General features: G+C 41.7%; 1 protein-coding gene across 6 annotated transcripts in view; it reads left to right on the forward strand.

Annotated features, from left to right (window-relative positions):
* The window catches only part of KIAA1671 (KIAA1671 ortholog), a 143,387-nt gene that overhangs the window by 59,317 nt on the left and 67,357 nt on the right, over positions 1-16,713 (forward strand). The gene's annotated exons all lie outside the window — the stretch shown is intronic.

Consider the following 16,713-nt stretch of genomic DNA (forward strand, 5'->3'; position numbering starts at 1 on the left):
AATTTGGTTTCTTAATTGGAAATTAAAGGGTAAAATAAGATGACATGTACACATTTGACGATCTACAAATGCTTTAGTAATTGAACTCTACCTTTTGGTTTTTCCTATCTTTGAAACAATCAATGAACATAGTTTTCTTATTGAATATTCATAAACATTCCTCCCTACTTACTTGAAAGCTACCCATAATCTCCTAAAAGTATTGCTTTCAAAAGTATTCTTTTCTAGCTGCCAAGAATGGCTATACCCCAATATTTAAACATTATGGGCAGTTCTGCCGGGTATAGAATTGCACTTAACCATTGAATTTTAACAGGTTTCTTCCGTGTGAAGTGGTTAAGGCCTAAATTCAATTTCTTTCTCTCATTAAACACCTACTCAATTAATAAACTTTTTATTGAGGCATTCTGCTTGCCTGAAGTGTCTACTTTTGCTCCTTGATTCTGTTAGTTATTTTACATTTTCACAAGTTTGACAGTGTTTACATAAAATTCAAAGGAACACAAGTTATAACACTAAACTTTTTTCTAACTTATACTAACATATTATCTATCAAACAGAAAGGAGTGTTTAATCAAAGAGTAAGTCCCTTAATGCACACCGTTTTTCCCACTGGTTTTTATAGATCAGTATACATCGCATTGCCTTCGTTAACCTAAAGATGTTTTCAGCTTTAGGATCTAAATACACTAATAAAGCTGCTGATCTGCTAAACTGCCTAATATTTGTTGCTTATTTACTTAGTGTAGAAATAGGCAGCAGAAAATTTGTTTTCCCCATTTCAGGTTGAATTCAGCAATCTGTTTTCTGTGTGGTGAGTATGCAGGGGGCAGACAACTTGTAAAGAAGTGCTTTGCAACTGAATAAGGAAGTAAGGATGGCCAAGTGGGCCTTTTCTGTGGGAAACACTAATTGCAAGTTTGTTTCTGTTAGGCATTGCTACGCAATAATCATGCAGACCTTCACATGTTTCCTTGGTATGGTTCATCAGTTGTATAATTACAGATGGTTAAGGATCAAACATTCTTTAAACTGCATGCTTAAAAAAAGTGGATGAGCATGATAGTCATTTGTAAGTAGGTGGGCATCCTTTGTAATTACCATTTATGGTAAGCAACATATTTGCTTGACTGGCTTTACTTTTGCAAATGTGTAATGCACGTCTCAAATTAAGGTAATAAACCTGACTTTTGGAAAATCCAAAAAGTGGGAGAGAGCCTTCATAACATGTAACTTTAGTTTGCAGCAAGACAGAACTCCATTATATTTTCATGGTATGTCTGTGTGTGTGTTCAACTCATCTGCTATACATATTTTGATAGTTTATTACGTTACACACACTGTTAAGGACAGATACTTGGTTTTTAAGCAATTTTAATTTAATGTGTTTTTAAGCTGTTTTTTGTCAGACAGCTTTTCCTCTTGTGTAATTTATTACAAAGTAAGCCTATAACTCCCTACAACTATTTAATTTCTAGATATTTATACTTTTGTTTTTGATTATTTCTAAACATCTAATACAGATCATGCCAATTTTTCAGAGTTCTGCTGATGTTACCGGTGAAGGCTGCTGAAGAGATAATGTATCTCTTCTCCTTGTGTATAATCAAGAGTAACTGGATATGTCGGAATTAATTGTCAAGCTTTGTGTCAAGTTATTTAATCCATTTTAGGGAATTGGTATAACTTATTTATAAGATGACCAACTTTCAGCAGTTATAACTTCTGTTTTTGTAATCATTGTATAATCACATTTTGAAATGAGTACAACTGGCAGTGTAGCCTGGAGCCGCTTTCTCTCTCAACGCCCCCCCCCCGCCAACTGACCACCCCTCCACCCTGGCATGGCAGAGCTGTCATTGTGGATTTGGACCACGGCCAGGGTTTCCCCACCCAGTCTTAGACTGTGCCCCAAGCAGCTCTGTGAGCAGCTGGGACCTGTTAACTTTTCATTCCATGTTTGTGAATTGAGAGAGTTCTTCCAAGTGGCTCCTTCCTCCCATCAGCATCACTACAGTTTTTTTTCTTAGTATTGGAAATCTGAAATCATCTCAAGTTTCTGATCTTTTCCAAACACTGGGGGAGTTGGTACATTTTGATAGGCATAAAGAATATGAAAAGCAAGCAGAGGTGTTTTCTTTATAGTGTTGGCATTTGAGTCCATGATGCAGTCTAATTTCGTCCCAAACCATCCAAATAATGTTGAGTATTACTTGGTAGATTGAACCTTTTGGAATCTGATAGATGAGAATTCCAGAGGGGTGGGAGCAGTTACATGTCACTATTCAAGTGATCAGTAGATTTGTAGTCTTTATAAGTATCTTTCTTCCCCTGTTAATACAGTGACCCTTAAATACCTTCTCCTCTTGCTTTGTCCTCTCAGGTCACCATTCTTTATAGGTGACCTGTGTCAGACAAAGCAGGAAGGATGATGGCTGGAGTCTTGATAAGGGGAGTCTGCTGCAGTCTAATAGATTGCCACATATCCTTTTTAAAATTGTGTGGTGTGGCTGCAGGAGGCTGAGAACAGGTTCTTTGATTCATCTGTAGTATCCACAAAGTCTTGCAGAGCTGGCTTCTTCTGAGTGGTTGACAGCTTAGTGAATAGTTGCTAGCTGTATTTATTTGCTGACTCAAGTCGTCTCTTGTTAGGGAGACTTTTCTCATTGCTTCACAGGTAAAATGTGTGCACGTTCAGTCAGAGCTATCCTGTGCTATGGAAACAGAACTGTGTCTTGAGCAACAAATGCTATATCCTCTGTTACATTTCAGTCAGCATCAATCACTGATGTGTTAGGGTCATTTTCTGCCACAATCAGTAAGTTAAATACTTGTCCTTTCTGACTGTTGAAGGACTGGGTCCATTGTTGATCAAGATTGTGTGTGTCAAAAATGAGGGTCATGCTGAAAAAACGATAGCTTCTTTAAGAACTTTTTGAATCCTACCCTTCTTCCCATAGGAATTTATTGACAATTTGAGCTATCATCCATTTTAGGGATGACCATTAAAAGGGTTGGGACAAGGCAGCTCTGGCTGTTTCCTGAATCTTAAGATTTTTTGGACATTGAGTAGTTTTGTTTGTAGGCCTGAGTTAGAGTAGAAATTTCACTGATCTCCTCTTTCCAATGGATGGAGATAAAGTGTCCAGATCATAGATTAATCCTCAACATTTGATACAGTTGACCATAAGACTTTTTGATTTAATTATGGGTATGAGTGATCTGGATGGAGCTTCTTTTGGGTGACTCCATTTCTGTCCTTAGAGAATGCAAACAATTGTAAACAGTTTTTTAACATCTCTTTTCTTGAATCAATATACAAGGTGGTTTGGAGGGCGAATGAGGAGATGTGGGCTGCGGTGCTTTCAGTGTACTGATGATGCCCAGCTCTTGGTTTCTCGTTCTTCTGAGCTAGCTGGAGCAATGGAATGTATGGCCTAGTGCCTAAATGAAATTGTGTCTGGGACGACAGCTAACCAGCTGCAGCTTATTGCAGATAAGACCTATCCGTGGGTAGGTTGGGGAAAGCAGCTGGAAGAGGCTGGCAGTATTCGTATAGGAGTATGGTAGTCATTTCACAGAACATTAGAGCTGGAAGGGACCTCGAGGGGTCATTGAGTCCAATTCCCTGCCTTCTCAACAGGATCAAGCACCGCCTAGTCTGTCCCCGGTAGGTATCTATGTAATCTGCTCTTAAATATCTGCAGCGATGCAGATTCCACAACCTCCTCAAGTAATTTCTTCCAGTGTTTAACCACCCTGACAGTTAGGAAGTATTTCCTAATGTCCAACCTAAGCCTCCCTTGCTGCAGTTTAAGCCCATTGCTCCTTCTCCTATCCTTGAAGGCTGAGAACAATTTTTCTCCCGCCTCCTATAATAACCCTCTTTAAGGTACATGAAAACCACTATCATGTCCCCTCTAAGTCTTCTCTTTTCTAAACTAAACAAGTCCAGTTCTTTCAGTCTTCCCTCATAGCTCGTGTTCTCTAGACCTATAATCATGCTTGTTGCTCTCCTCGGGATCTTCTCCAGTTTTTTCACAGCTTTCTTAAAATGTGGTGCCCAGAACTGGACACACTACTCCAACTGATTTCTAATCAGTGCAGAGTAGAGTGGAAGAATAACCCCTCTGCCCGGATAGGATGGAGGTGTAATTTGTGGATGTTAGACCAAGGCCAGCTTCTGGATGCCTGTGACATGTCTTTAGCCAGGGCAGTTTTTCCCCCATCTGCACTGTTGAGACAAGTGAGGCTTCTTATCACAACTATCAATGTTTTTGTTACTGCAAGATTAGATTTCTATAATGTGCTCTGCATGGGGCCCTTCAGAATTTATCTAGTACAGAACACTGCAGTCCACTTCTTCGGGGTACATGATAGGATGCTAGTTCTTTGTGATCTACACTGCCTTTCAATAAGCTTCCCAGTGAAATTCAAGTTGTTGGACCTAAATGATTTAAGACCTGGCTACCCGAGAGATTGCTCTCTGCATTATGTGCTGCCATAGAGGAGATCCTCAGGAGTGTTCAGTCTGAAATTTCCTGTATGAAGGAGGCAGCTGCTGGAAGAGTGTACTCTGGGAGTGCTCCTTGATTTGGAACTTGTTTCCTTGCTGCATCCGTGGGTCTGCCAGAGCCCAGATTTATTAACCTTGCAGACATGATGTGGAAGTTAATCTTTTTCCACCTTTAGGAAAGGTCGGTGAGTTACACGTTGATCTGTATATCATTCTGATGTCTATATTTAAATTATAATGTAATAATCAGATTGCTTTGATTTAGAATATACTCTTTTTTGCATGTTAGAATTTATTTATAGTTGCGTGTCAAACTTGACCAGTTTTCACGTGTGCTAAGTAAACACTAGGTCCTCAAGGTATTAAGAAAATGTCTGTTTATTTTAAGATACATTTGCATATTGTAGTTGGCCTTGGACTGGAGCTCTGCATGGGCCTGTTTTTTAATCCTGTTCCTGTTCACAACACCCAGTTCCACTCACTCCTGCACTGTTTCTTGCATTTTTATCCTGGTCCAATCTGCAAAAACCTTAGATCCAACACTGCAGTAGGGAGAGATTTCCCTATGCTAGTTGACTAAAAAAGGTTTGTTCATTCTCACGCTCACACACACAAAATTCAGGCACAATTTTGTCACTAAAAGAATGAAACATCTGAATTTTATGTGTTTGGGTATCCTTAAATTTTGAAATACTTGTAAGTTCTGTTATTGTTGACATTGAATCCCTTTCTATTCCTTGCTTAAATTGAAATGTTAACAACTTTATATAAAAGAAAAGTCTAGATTTAGCTTTGCTGAAATTCTGTTTGATGGATTGATGGGAGGTTGTTTTTCCCCCCCTCGCCCCAGAATTACCTCTGTCTCTCTCCCTCTGTCTCACTCCCACTGGCAGCAAAGTGTATGTTACCTGCTGGCTACTCCAGCTGTTACAACAGCAGATCCTGTGGGACCTGCAGGATTCGAGTCCTACTGCATGGCTCTACCTCAGAACATGATAGTGATGGTCTGAAGATACATGTCTATTCTTGGTTGACAGTTACAAGCCTTTAAAATTATATTGCACTTCTAGTCCATGTTTTGTAGGTAAAGCTGAATAAACTGTCCTTTTTTCCCCTGAAACTTGTTTTATTTTCAACATTAGGAATGAGGTAAGAACAGTTTTTTTTCCTTTCCTTCTTAGTCTGCTTCTAAATCTAAATTCAATTTTTAACTATCTCTTTAAACCTGTGCTCTTTTGCAGACAGTCTTGTCTGTCCTCTGACTCAGCAGTCTCATGAGTACAGCACTTTGAAAGTAGTTGTTTCCCAGTCATATGGCTGTAAATCAGATTAGATATGCTATAATATATTGGGGAAGGACAGAATACACAAGTTGAAAATTCATTTCTTAAAGGCCCCACAAAAGTTTGTAGTAGTAGTAGGCATCCTTCAGTCTGCATAGACTATGGATCGCGCCCTTTATAGTTTCAATTGAGGACTTCATTTACAGCGTCTACTGTGACTGTGAAGACCCACACGAGAGTGACAGTCCTTGCTGCATCTCTTGCAGATGTGGTGGGTGTCTGGCAAGTCCTTAGTGTGCTTTCTGTGCGCTCGCTTCTCCTCTGCTAGCTGTCTGATCCTCATCTCGCCCTTCTGAAGGCCCTTGTGTAACCCCTGCCTCTATCTGCTGCGGTCATCTGCTAGTTCTTCCCAGTTGTCCAGCTCGGTGTCTACCTCTCTGAGGTCTCTCTTACAGACATCTTTGTAGCGCAACTGGGGGCGTTCGGGAGGTCTTTTGCCAGAGGCTAGCTCACCATACAGGATGTCTTTTGGAATCCTTCCATCATTCATCCTGTGGACGTGGCCAAGCCAGCAGAGCCGACGCTGCCTGAGGAGGGTGTGCATGGTTGGGATTCCAGCTTGCTCGAGGACAGCGGTGTTGGTCACTCTGTCCTTCCATGATATTCCAAGGATGCGCCTGAGGCAGCGCAAGTGGAAGACATACAGCCTCTTTTCCTGGAGGGCATACAGGGTCCAAGTCTCGCTGCCATAAAGGAGTGTGCTGAGGATGCAGGCTCTGTAGACTTGCATTTTTGTGTGAGTGTGCAGCTTGTTGTTGTTCCACACTCTCTTGCTGAGTCTGGACAGAGTTGTGGCCGCTTTCCCGATCCTCCTATTTAGCTCGGTGTCCAACGACAGGGTGTCAGTGTTGGTGGACCCGAGGTAAACGAACTCGTGGATGACCTCTAACGTATAGTTGTCAATGCTGATTGATGGAGGTTCAGCAACAAAAGTTTGTTAAGTGCAAAAATATTGCAAAATTGAGCTCCATGAATTCCATAATATTTGGGTTGGGGGAGAGGCGTAATCCAAAGTGTGTTCTGATCACCAAACCTTACAGTAATTTATGTTAGGGTCATTTCTTCAGATATTCCCAAAGGGAGAATCTGCTGGTTAAGGTGCTTGCTTCTACTGTATGTCACAACGACCGCAGTTTGATATGTTGAAACAAATGAAGTGATTGAAAAGTCATTGTTCAGAAACCATGGTATAGAAAAGTGCAGCCCTTGCAAAATGCCATATGTAATAGCTACAACTGCAGAGATCGCAAATATTACTGAAGACCAGGTCTGCTGGTGGGGTATATGCTGGTGGGGTATATGCAAAAAAATTGGACCAGGCCGCATGTTTGAAATGTTTAGAGAACTTCTGTAATGATTGAACAAAGCCATTTTCTAATTAGAACACAAGAGAGCGCTGTCACACTGTAGTTATTCATGCCATTGCTAGCAGGGTTCCACTCATTGTCTGTTTTAATTGGAGAATTTGCACAAGGATCAGGAGTTTTTGCTCTAATTGGGAATAATGTTAGATATAATCTCCTGAAAACTTTTTTTAATAAGAAACAACAAATGTGACCATTTTTTGTGTAATTCAGAATTAACTTTTACGCTGAATAAGATGAAATGTTTGTAAACTAGAATGCTTAATAGAGTGACCAAGAGGGGGAGAAAGTATATATATATATGTGTTTCTTTTTATTTTCTCAATGTACTAGGATTGGAAAACAAAAAAAATTAAGAGCACACTTCTTATATGGAAACAGATATTTAAAAAATGCGTTCTTTAACCTGATTTTTATATAAAAGTAACTTAATTGTCTGCATCAACTAAGATTTTGATCTAAACTTGTTTTGACTCTGTTTCTGCTTTCCCAGGCTGCTGTGTGTGCCATTTATATTGGGAGACAGCCAAGTTCCCGCTATTGTTTCTATTCTTCCAGCAGATTTGTGACTTGTTAATACAACCAATGCATGTTTACTGTAATGAAAGGAAATGGCTTTTTAGAGAGCTACTTGAGCATGGTGAAAGTAGTTCTTTGCATGGATTTTCCTCTAAATAGGATGACCAAAGTTCATAACGTAATGCAAAGTTGCCCTTCAGTGTAACTTAAGCCAGTTCTAGGAGCTGTGCAGGAGCAATTTGCAGAACAGGCTTGTTTATGAATAAAATGAAACTACCCTCTTTATGAAGCATGGCAGAGGTTAATAAATGCAATCTGTATACCTGTAGTGATTGTACAGCTTGCTTATGTAAAGTCATAGTTCATCATCAGCACCCACCTATTTTACCAATTTTGTAAATACGGATGAGACATTGATTCAACTGCATCTGAAGTAGTATGAAATAAATATGTGCTACTTCACATGACTGCCTTAGAGTGCAGAGAAGGAAACAAAACCTATGCTATTGTGAATGCACAAAGAATTTCAGGAAGCAAAATAGTCTTCTAAACTGATATTGGGCCCAGACATCAGAGCTGTGTACTTATCCCAAAAGACATAAATTGGATGTTATGCTACTGTACTTTGAATTCCTGTTTTTTGTTGCTTATTGAGTTGTTATGATTCTTAGATTGAATGTATAGAAAGTCATTTTAGCAGTTTCTCCTTTGTCTTCAGTTGAACTTTTAAAGAGAAGCAATTTATACTGCTCTTTCATCTTTTCATTCACCATTACCCTTCCTTCAAATGGAGGCAGAAAGGATTTTTAGTTTTAGTTCCATATTCCACCTTCAGAAGAATCATGCTCAGCCCCTGTTGTAATCCATGAGAAGACGCTGATGTAGCTGAGGGTAGAATTTGGCTGTGACTGTTCTCCTGATGTGCTTTATCAAAATTGGTGTATGAATATAAATATGCATAACCCAGAAATGCTTTAGACAAAATGCCTAGTATAGCCTATCTATATCAACGTCACATTCTGCTGGATGTCTTTAATCTCTTTTGGTACGTCTCATTCTTCTGTATGAAGTTAGAAATAGAATGTAAGTCTGTTTATACAGTAATCCATTTAAATGTGCGATTTTCGAGTTGCGTGTAACTTGCATTAACATGAGTTAAGTGCAACTCAAAATTCTGCTCCTCCCAGCCCTGGCTCAACCCCCTTGCTCCCTGTGTGTGCAGCACTGGTTCACCCCCCCCCCACCCCAGTTCTCCTTCACCCCTCGTGTATGGCTCTGGCTCAACTCCACCCCCCTCGACCCCCTACAGCCCCAGCCCACCCCAGGCTTAACTCCCCCCTCTTCTCCTCTTCCACAGCCCCAACTCACTGCCATGCTTAACCCTCCCCACCTACCCCCTCCCAACTCCAGAACTTACCTTTCAAAAGGAGCTCCAGGTGCTCCTGCTGCTTCTCTGGCTGCAGAACGTGTGTTCTGCAAGGGAAAATGCTGCCGCCACCTGCCTTACGTGAAATTTGAGTAATGTGAGGGCATGTGGGAACACAGCCCTCTCATAACTCGAGGGACTGCTGTACTTTTAACTGTGCTAATGAGAGCCATTACTCCAACTCCAGCAACCCTTGGCTCCGGAGCCACATGTGGCTCTTTAAGGAGCCACTTGCAGCTCCAAGTGCTGCAGCCACTCAAATAAAAAAAGTAAATTCAACTGCCCGCCATTAAACCAACTGAATTTATACCAGAGGAGTAGCTGTGTTAGTCTGTATCTGCAAAAACAATGAGAAGTCCTGTGGCTCCCTATTGACTAACAGATATTTTGGAGCATAAGCTTTCATGAGCAAAGACCCAGTTCATCAGATGCAATGTAGTGGAGATTCCAGAGGTCTAATTATACGGGCTCATGAAAAGGAGGGAGTTCCAATCAAGGGGAAGGCTAGAGCTGATGAGGTCAATTCAGCCAGGGAGGATGTGGCCCACTTCCAGCAGCTAATGTGGAGTTGTGAGCACCAAGAGAGGAGAAAGTGCTTTTGTAGTTGGCCAGCCACTCCCAGTCTCTGTTCAATCCTTTATTGACAGTGTCAAATTTGCAAATGAATTGTAGCTCTGCAGTTCCTCTTTGGAGTCTGTTTCTGAAGTTTTTTTGTTTCAGGAGGGCTACTTTTAAATCTGTTACTGAGTGTCCAGGGAGATTGAAGTGTTCTCCTACAGGTTTTTTTACATTACCATTCCTGATATCTGATTTGTGTCCATTTATTCTTTGATATAGAGACTGTCCAGTTTGGCCAATGGATATGGCAGAGGGGCATTGCTGGACACTCAGTAACGGTTTTAAAAGTAGCCATTTGCCAGTTTGAGACCATCAATGAAGAACTGAACAGAGACTGGGAGTGGCTGGCCAACTACAAAAGCACTCTCTCTTCTCTTGGTGTTCACACCTCCACATTTGCTGCTGGAAGTGGGCCACATCCTCCCTGACTGAATGGACCTTCTTATCTGTGACCTTCCTCTTGACTGGAACTCTGGCCTTCCTCTTGATTGGAATTCCCTCTTTTACGAGAGCCTGCATGTGATGAAGCGGGTCTTTGCCCACAAAAGCTTATGCTCCAAAATACTTGTTGGCCTATAAGGTACCACAGGACTTCTCATCGTTCAACTGAATGTAGTTTTTTTGTTTTAGTGGTGGCAGCCTCTGGAGCCGCTGAGCAGTCAGCTGTGGCAGGGAACCCCAGAAGAGAAAATTGACAGGGCAGGGAGCCGCCCCACATGTGTGAAGTGTAAGCCAGCAGGAGAGCTGGGGGAATGGTTGAGCCTGCCCCTGCCAGAGCACCGCAGCCAGGCTGAGGAGGAGGAGGAGGAGGAGGTGGCAGGGCTCAGTGGGGGGAGGCAGCAGCTGCGGAGGCGCTGCACGTGCAGAGGCAAGTTAATCCTGGGGATGAGTTGGGTTTGAGGCTCAGAGGGATTAATCCTGCGGATGGGGGGCTGGGATTCAGGTTTGCATGATGATGGTAAAGCCTGGGGATAGGGGGTGGATTTGGGGGCTCAGGTGGGTAAAGCCTGGAGATGGGGGTAACTGAACTTTCTAACTGTGCGTGCTGCTTTTAAAATAAGGGCAACAAAAAGTATGGTTTGACATTATTTATTAAGGACTGTCTCGTATTCACCTGCATCGTGGCTCTTAAAGTATTGGTTTTGTAACTGAATTTGAAAAAAACTGCTCTTATTGCTATTTCGGTTGCAGACCCCTGCTCAAGCCCTGTACACCTATGGACTGGATGATTAATGATTTGTTTGTCTTGTAAGTCTAGAAGGTGGTTGGTACTAGAAGGACGTTTGACCATACCATCTGGAACTAAAAGCCATTTTGATCCAGTGTTTTTCCACGTTTTTCCCAAGCAGGGGGTTATAGAACAAAAGTTTTTTACCCTATAGGAAAGTGTATTTAAACCATGGGAAGCTGTCAGATTTTGTCTTTAGCCTGCCTTGGAATATGCATGACACACCCTAAGAGGAAATAAAGAGCTATGAAAGACTGTTGACCCAAATCAGAGAAAAAGAACAGTTTTGGTTTGAAGATTTTACCTGACACAAGACCAGCTATTTAGGGTAAGAGTCAACGGCTACGGCTACACGTGAAGCCAACATCGAAGTAGCTTATTTCGATGTAGCAACATCGAAATAGGCTATTTCGATGAATAACGTCTACACGTCCTCCAGGGCTGGCAACGTCGATGTTCAACTTCGACGTTGCGCGGCACCACATCGAAATAGGCGCTGCGAGAGTATGTCTACACGCCAAAGTAGCACACATCGAAATAAGGGTGCCAGGCACAGCTGCAGACAGGGTCACAGGGCGGACTCAACAGCAAGCCTCTCCCTTAAAGGGCCCCTCCCAGACACAGTTGCACGAAACAACACAAGATACACAGAGCCGACAACTGGTTGCAGACCCTGTGCCTGCAGCATGGATCCCCAGCTGCCGCAGCAGCAGCCAGAAGCCCTGGGCTAAGGGCTGCTGCCCACGGTGACCATAGAGCCCCACAGGGGCTGGAGAGAGAGCATCTCGCAACCCCCCAGCTGATGGCCGCCATGGAGGACCCGGCAATTTCGACGTTGCGGGACGCGGATCGTCTACACGGTCCCTACTTCGACGTTGAACGTCGAAGTAGGGCGCTATTCCGATCCCCTCATGAGGTTAGCGACTTCAACGTCTTGCCACCTAACGTCAAAGTTAACTTCGAAATAGCGCCCGACGCGTGTAGCCGCGACGGGCGCTATTTCGAAGTTAGTGCCGCTACTTCGAAGTAGCGTGCACGTGTAGACACAGCTAACGTGTTAAGTTTTGTAGTGAAGTTAGAAATAGCAGTGTATTTTCTTTTCATTCCAATTAAGTAACTTAACTTTGATCTGTCTGTTTTCACTTATTAGCACTTAAATCCAACCTCTTATGCTGAAAACTCTTTAGTTTATGGTCAAGCACAGTATAAATTTTTTTTTTCTGGAGGGGGCATCTTTGTGCCTGTCTCCTTTTCATTGGTAAAGGGAGCTTACCAGACGAATCCTCTCTGTGCAAAGTTTTTCCACTGTTAGAGATGGATTTTTGTCCCTTTTGGCAGTTGGTTTCTGGTATCCTGTGCAGTATTCCTTTTAAGCTGAGCACTTGGCCAGCTGCCCAGGAGAGAGTCAGATGTTGCCTGGCTGATTAGCAGCGCTCCCAAGCCGGCAGCATATGTTTCTACTGCTGGTGGATGTCCACACATGTGTTGGTGCACACAACAAAAGTTATTCAGCTCATGGATGAAAAAAAATAGAGGGAACACTGGTGCTGTGTCCTGGAGCTGCATCTTTCCAGAGCTGAAGTGGATCACTGTCTGCATTGCTCTGCAGGGGGGCAGTTACTCCAAGTCTGAGCCTTGGCTGGGGCAGATCAGAGGATTTGGTCCAGCAGCACATGGTAGTGGGGAGCCCCAGAGACCAAGAAGGAGGGTGTTAGTGGCATGATCAGCATAGCAGGGAACAATCCCAAGGGTTCTTCTGTGACTGCACCCCATCATATTGGCCTTCAGCACTCCTTTGCATAGCTTCCTTATGCAAGTAATTTCCTTTCCATGCTTGTAAAACTTGTATTTCTTGTTGACGTCTGTTGATGTATCTCAGCCTGTGAGTTATTTCCCTCATAGTCTATGTTGAATCCATACGAATTAATGCTGTGCATATTTTCTGAATTAAAAAAAGGGAGACCTTGAAAATGTTCAAATCTGATTGTTTATTCTCCTTGCAGCTTTCAACCCACCACTGTGGGGAGAGAGTGGTTTTTACTAAAGAAAGCGAAGTACAAATATAAAAACCTCCTACCCACGCAAACAGCAGTAAAAACACTTGAAGATTTATGTGAAACAATACATTTCAAAATGTGAATCTAATGCTAGATCTGTTATACACTTTCCTTGAAATTGTCATCTGCTGCCTTTACAGGTCTGACATTTCAAGGAAATAAAACCATAAGTACCTGTTCACTAGGTTTTCTTTTGGTAATTGAAGTGTATTCTACGCAGTGATCTCACCAGTTAGGGCAATAATAAAATGGGAAGTGGAACGCCTTCTGTGAAATTAGGATAGCTCGAACTTGACAGAAATCTGAGAGGAAAAGCAAACCTTGCTCTTCCCCAGACTTCCTGCATGAGTTTGGGCAAGTCATGTAGTATCTCAGTTCCTAGCTGTAACATCTGTGGATCAAAAACACTTCCCACTTTGCAGGGTTTTATGATGTTAAATAACGGTTGTGGGGAGCTCAGAGGCTATTCTGGTGGAGGCTTTAATTTTGTATTAACTGAAATGTAATTTCCTTCAGATAGCAAAATCATGGTCATCAGCTCCATATACATGTAATTTCCCTTGTCTCCTCTTAACCCACCCCTAACCTTAGATAATTAGATTTTCTGTTGTTTGAAAGCAGCTTATTTTTAGAGTATTTAGTTAATCTTCTGTTCAGTTAAGGTCATCCTTATCTCATATGTTTGTTTTGTTGATTGCATTGAAACATTCATGAGGTTCCTGAGTGTACAAATAAGGCTAGTTGGTGCCTCCCTTTGAGTTAATGTTTGCAAAAAAGGCAGGAGGCAGCAAAGCGGTAGCAGAGTATTTGAAAAGAAGCAGGTTGACAGAGATATGATTGTGTGGATGCTGAGCAAAGTCTTCAAATCATGATTTAAAAACTTTACGTTACTGAGAATTCACCAGTTAAATATTTTAATGAAGAATCCGCAGTCTTACATTTCCAAAAACTTGGATTAAAGCTTCTTAACAGGAAGTGAAGTCATAACGTACATCAGGAAGGATGTTCGTTGCTGGATGGGGTGAGGGCTGGAGCAAGACGCAGAGTTGCATATCGCAAAAACAGAGCAAAGTGTTTGACAGCCAGAGGCAGAGTGTTCTCAGTTGAGGAAATCGTGTTATGGAATGAACTTCCAGAGAAGATTAGATAAAACTGACTGTCTTCAGGAAATGCTGCAGAACATGCCTATTTAATAAAGCTTTTCTACCATGACCCAAATGACATTCACATTATCAGCTTTCACCTTCATTTGTTCTGCCAAAGTAAACAAATGCTGCCTAGAGTAAAGATAAAATTTTTCCAAAAAATTCTCATTTGTAACTTAACTAACCTTCTTTTATAAACATTCAGTCAATTCGTATTTTATCAAATAGTACTTCATCTGACAATAGCTCCCTTAGAATATCACATGCACAGAATTTAAACTTAGCTGGAAAACTTGCAGAAAATTTTGGCAAGAAGGAAAGTAGAAAAATGCTCAAGCAACAGAACTGACAAACAGTGGCCACATTGCCCAACCTTTAGTGACATGTCCATAGCCACACAGTTGTGTCCCTACAAACTGTGCTGTGTAGACAAAACCCGAGTCTAAAATTTCTGAAGTGAATTTAGTGCTGGGATGAAGCGTTTAAATGCCAGCCAAGTGCTTTGCAGTTTCATAATATTAATGTACTTTGGCAATATTTGCCCATTGGTGGTGATAGGGGATTGTTCTGTGATGTGGACAATTTCCTTGTAAACACTGGACTGAGATTACCTTATTTCATGTATGCTGACACACATTTCTTTAGCACCTTGGGGTGGTGGAAGAAGTGATTGCTGGGCCCATTGTCTGACCTTTGTTTTCCTGACCTAGTCCCTTTGAAACTCAACAGTTACATGCATCCACTTCTAAAATTGGAAGATGATGATGCATAACAATCTGGCTGCATATTATTTGATCTCATTGTTGGATTATTTTATTTCTATTTTGTTTCAAAAGGTGGTGAAGATAAGGGAGAGAAGACTAGAAGCTTTACAAATCTAAAAGCTGTTCTGGTGCTTGTACATCAAAGATCCTTATCAGTTTTAACATTTTATGTCCTGATATTTTTAGTTAATCCTATTGTGACTGGAAGTGATTCTCAGTGTGAGCTGTGCAGCATTGCTCTTCTTTTCTTTCTTTCCTTAAATTAGTATTTAGTGTATAAATAGTCTTCTAGCCAAGCGATGGCATCTTCAGTGGCGTGAAGCAGTTCTTCTAGACCCCCACTCTCTTGCCACTCCTTATTCCTTTTATTGTCCTCTAATTTCCAGCAAATACCCATGAACATATGCCTAATCACAGCAAGATATGGGAGCCAAGCTTGGGTGGGAAGCACAAAAGCACAGTCTATATGAGAAGTCACCAGTGCCCCACTTATAATTGCTCCTTATTGTGAGAAGTTCTGTTGATGCTTTTCTATCACTCTAACAGGGAACTCTTCCATTTCCTTCCCCCCATCCCCATCTCCCATTTGCTTTACATGTAAATGAAACATAATCTCAATCTTTTTAGAAAAGACTTCTCTTGAACTCTCTATCTTCTCACAAAAGATAAAACCCTCCTTCTGACCTCACTGTGCCTGAGCACTTCTGTTGATTTGGGTGCATCCTCTATTTTCACCTATCTTGGGAGTAAGTGATACCTGGGATTCAAATGGCCTTTCCCATGTATAGGGCATAACTTATGGGAGGGCAACAGCCCAGGGCCATATGGGGCAGTATGGTCACCACTCTACCAGTGCTACCGATCCACTTGGGGAGTAGTACTTAAAGGGTGCCAGAATTTGCTGCCGGCCAATTTTCCCTAAGGCTCTCTCTGCCTGAGTACTGACAGCTAGCCTCTAAGATTTAGTCAATGACCACCCCTTCCTTAGCCCATCTCCTGATGTTGCTAACAAGGATGCGTGGTCTGCGGTTGTATTTTGTATGTGGACATTGGCCTAATAAAAACTGGACCACTTCAGATGAACACAATTCTTTTGGCCAGTGGTGTTCTGTTTTGGATAGAAATGATGGTTGTGAATGGAAAGTGTCTTCTAAGAGCCCAGTAAGCAGTGGAGGGGTTAGTAATGCTGCTAGACAATATTGACCTCCCGTGGTCTGGCAAATTCTCTTGTTTGGCACTGATCAGATCCCGAGGGTGCCAGACTAATGAGGTTCAATCTGTACCACAGGAAGTACGCTTGCAGTCCTCAAAACGCCTATTTAAAAATGTCCTATAATTAGAGCTTGTTTTTTATGAACTATTTTCCTACCTTTCCTATCAGCTATTTATTTGTACTAATGTGTAGATGTGCAAGATTTCTGAACATGGTTGACAGCGGGTTATGAATCACACTCTCTTCTCATCCACTGCAGAATATAACAATAAAAAGTAAACCACATGGGGGAGGAAACTAGAACTATCAATGGAAACTTCTGCCTCTGTTTTGTAACTGAGTGCCAAATAAAATAGAATGCAGCTGCATTAGGGCAGGGTATTCAGCCTTCCCCCTTTTTTCTCCATGTTAAGGAAAATAAACCATTTAAAATGTCACAAATGGTAACCCTTGAAAACTAAAATCCCAACTCTAAAACCTTTAATTTTAGTAAGAAACAGAGCAGAAGTAAAAAAAAAAA

The sequence above is a fragment of the Carettochelys insculpta genome, chromosome 18 (genome assembly GCF_033958435.1).
Source record: "Carettochelys insculpta isolate YL-2023 chromosome 18, ASM3395843v1, whole genome shotgun sequence".
In the NCBI taxonomy this organism is placed as follows: domain Eukaryota; kingdom Metazoa; phylum Chordata; order Testudines; family Carettochelyidae; genus Carettochelys; species Carettochelys insculpta.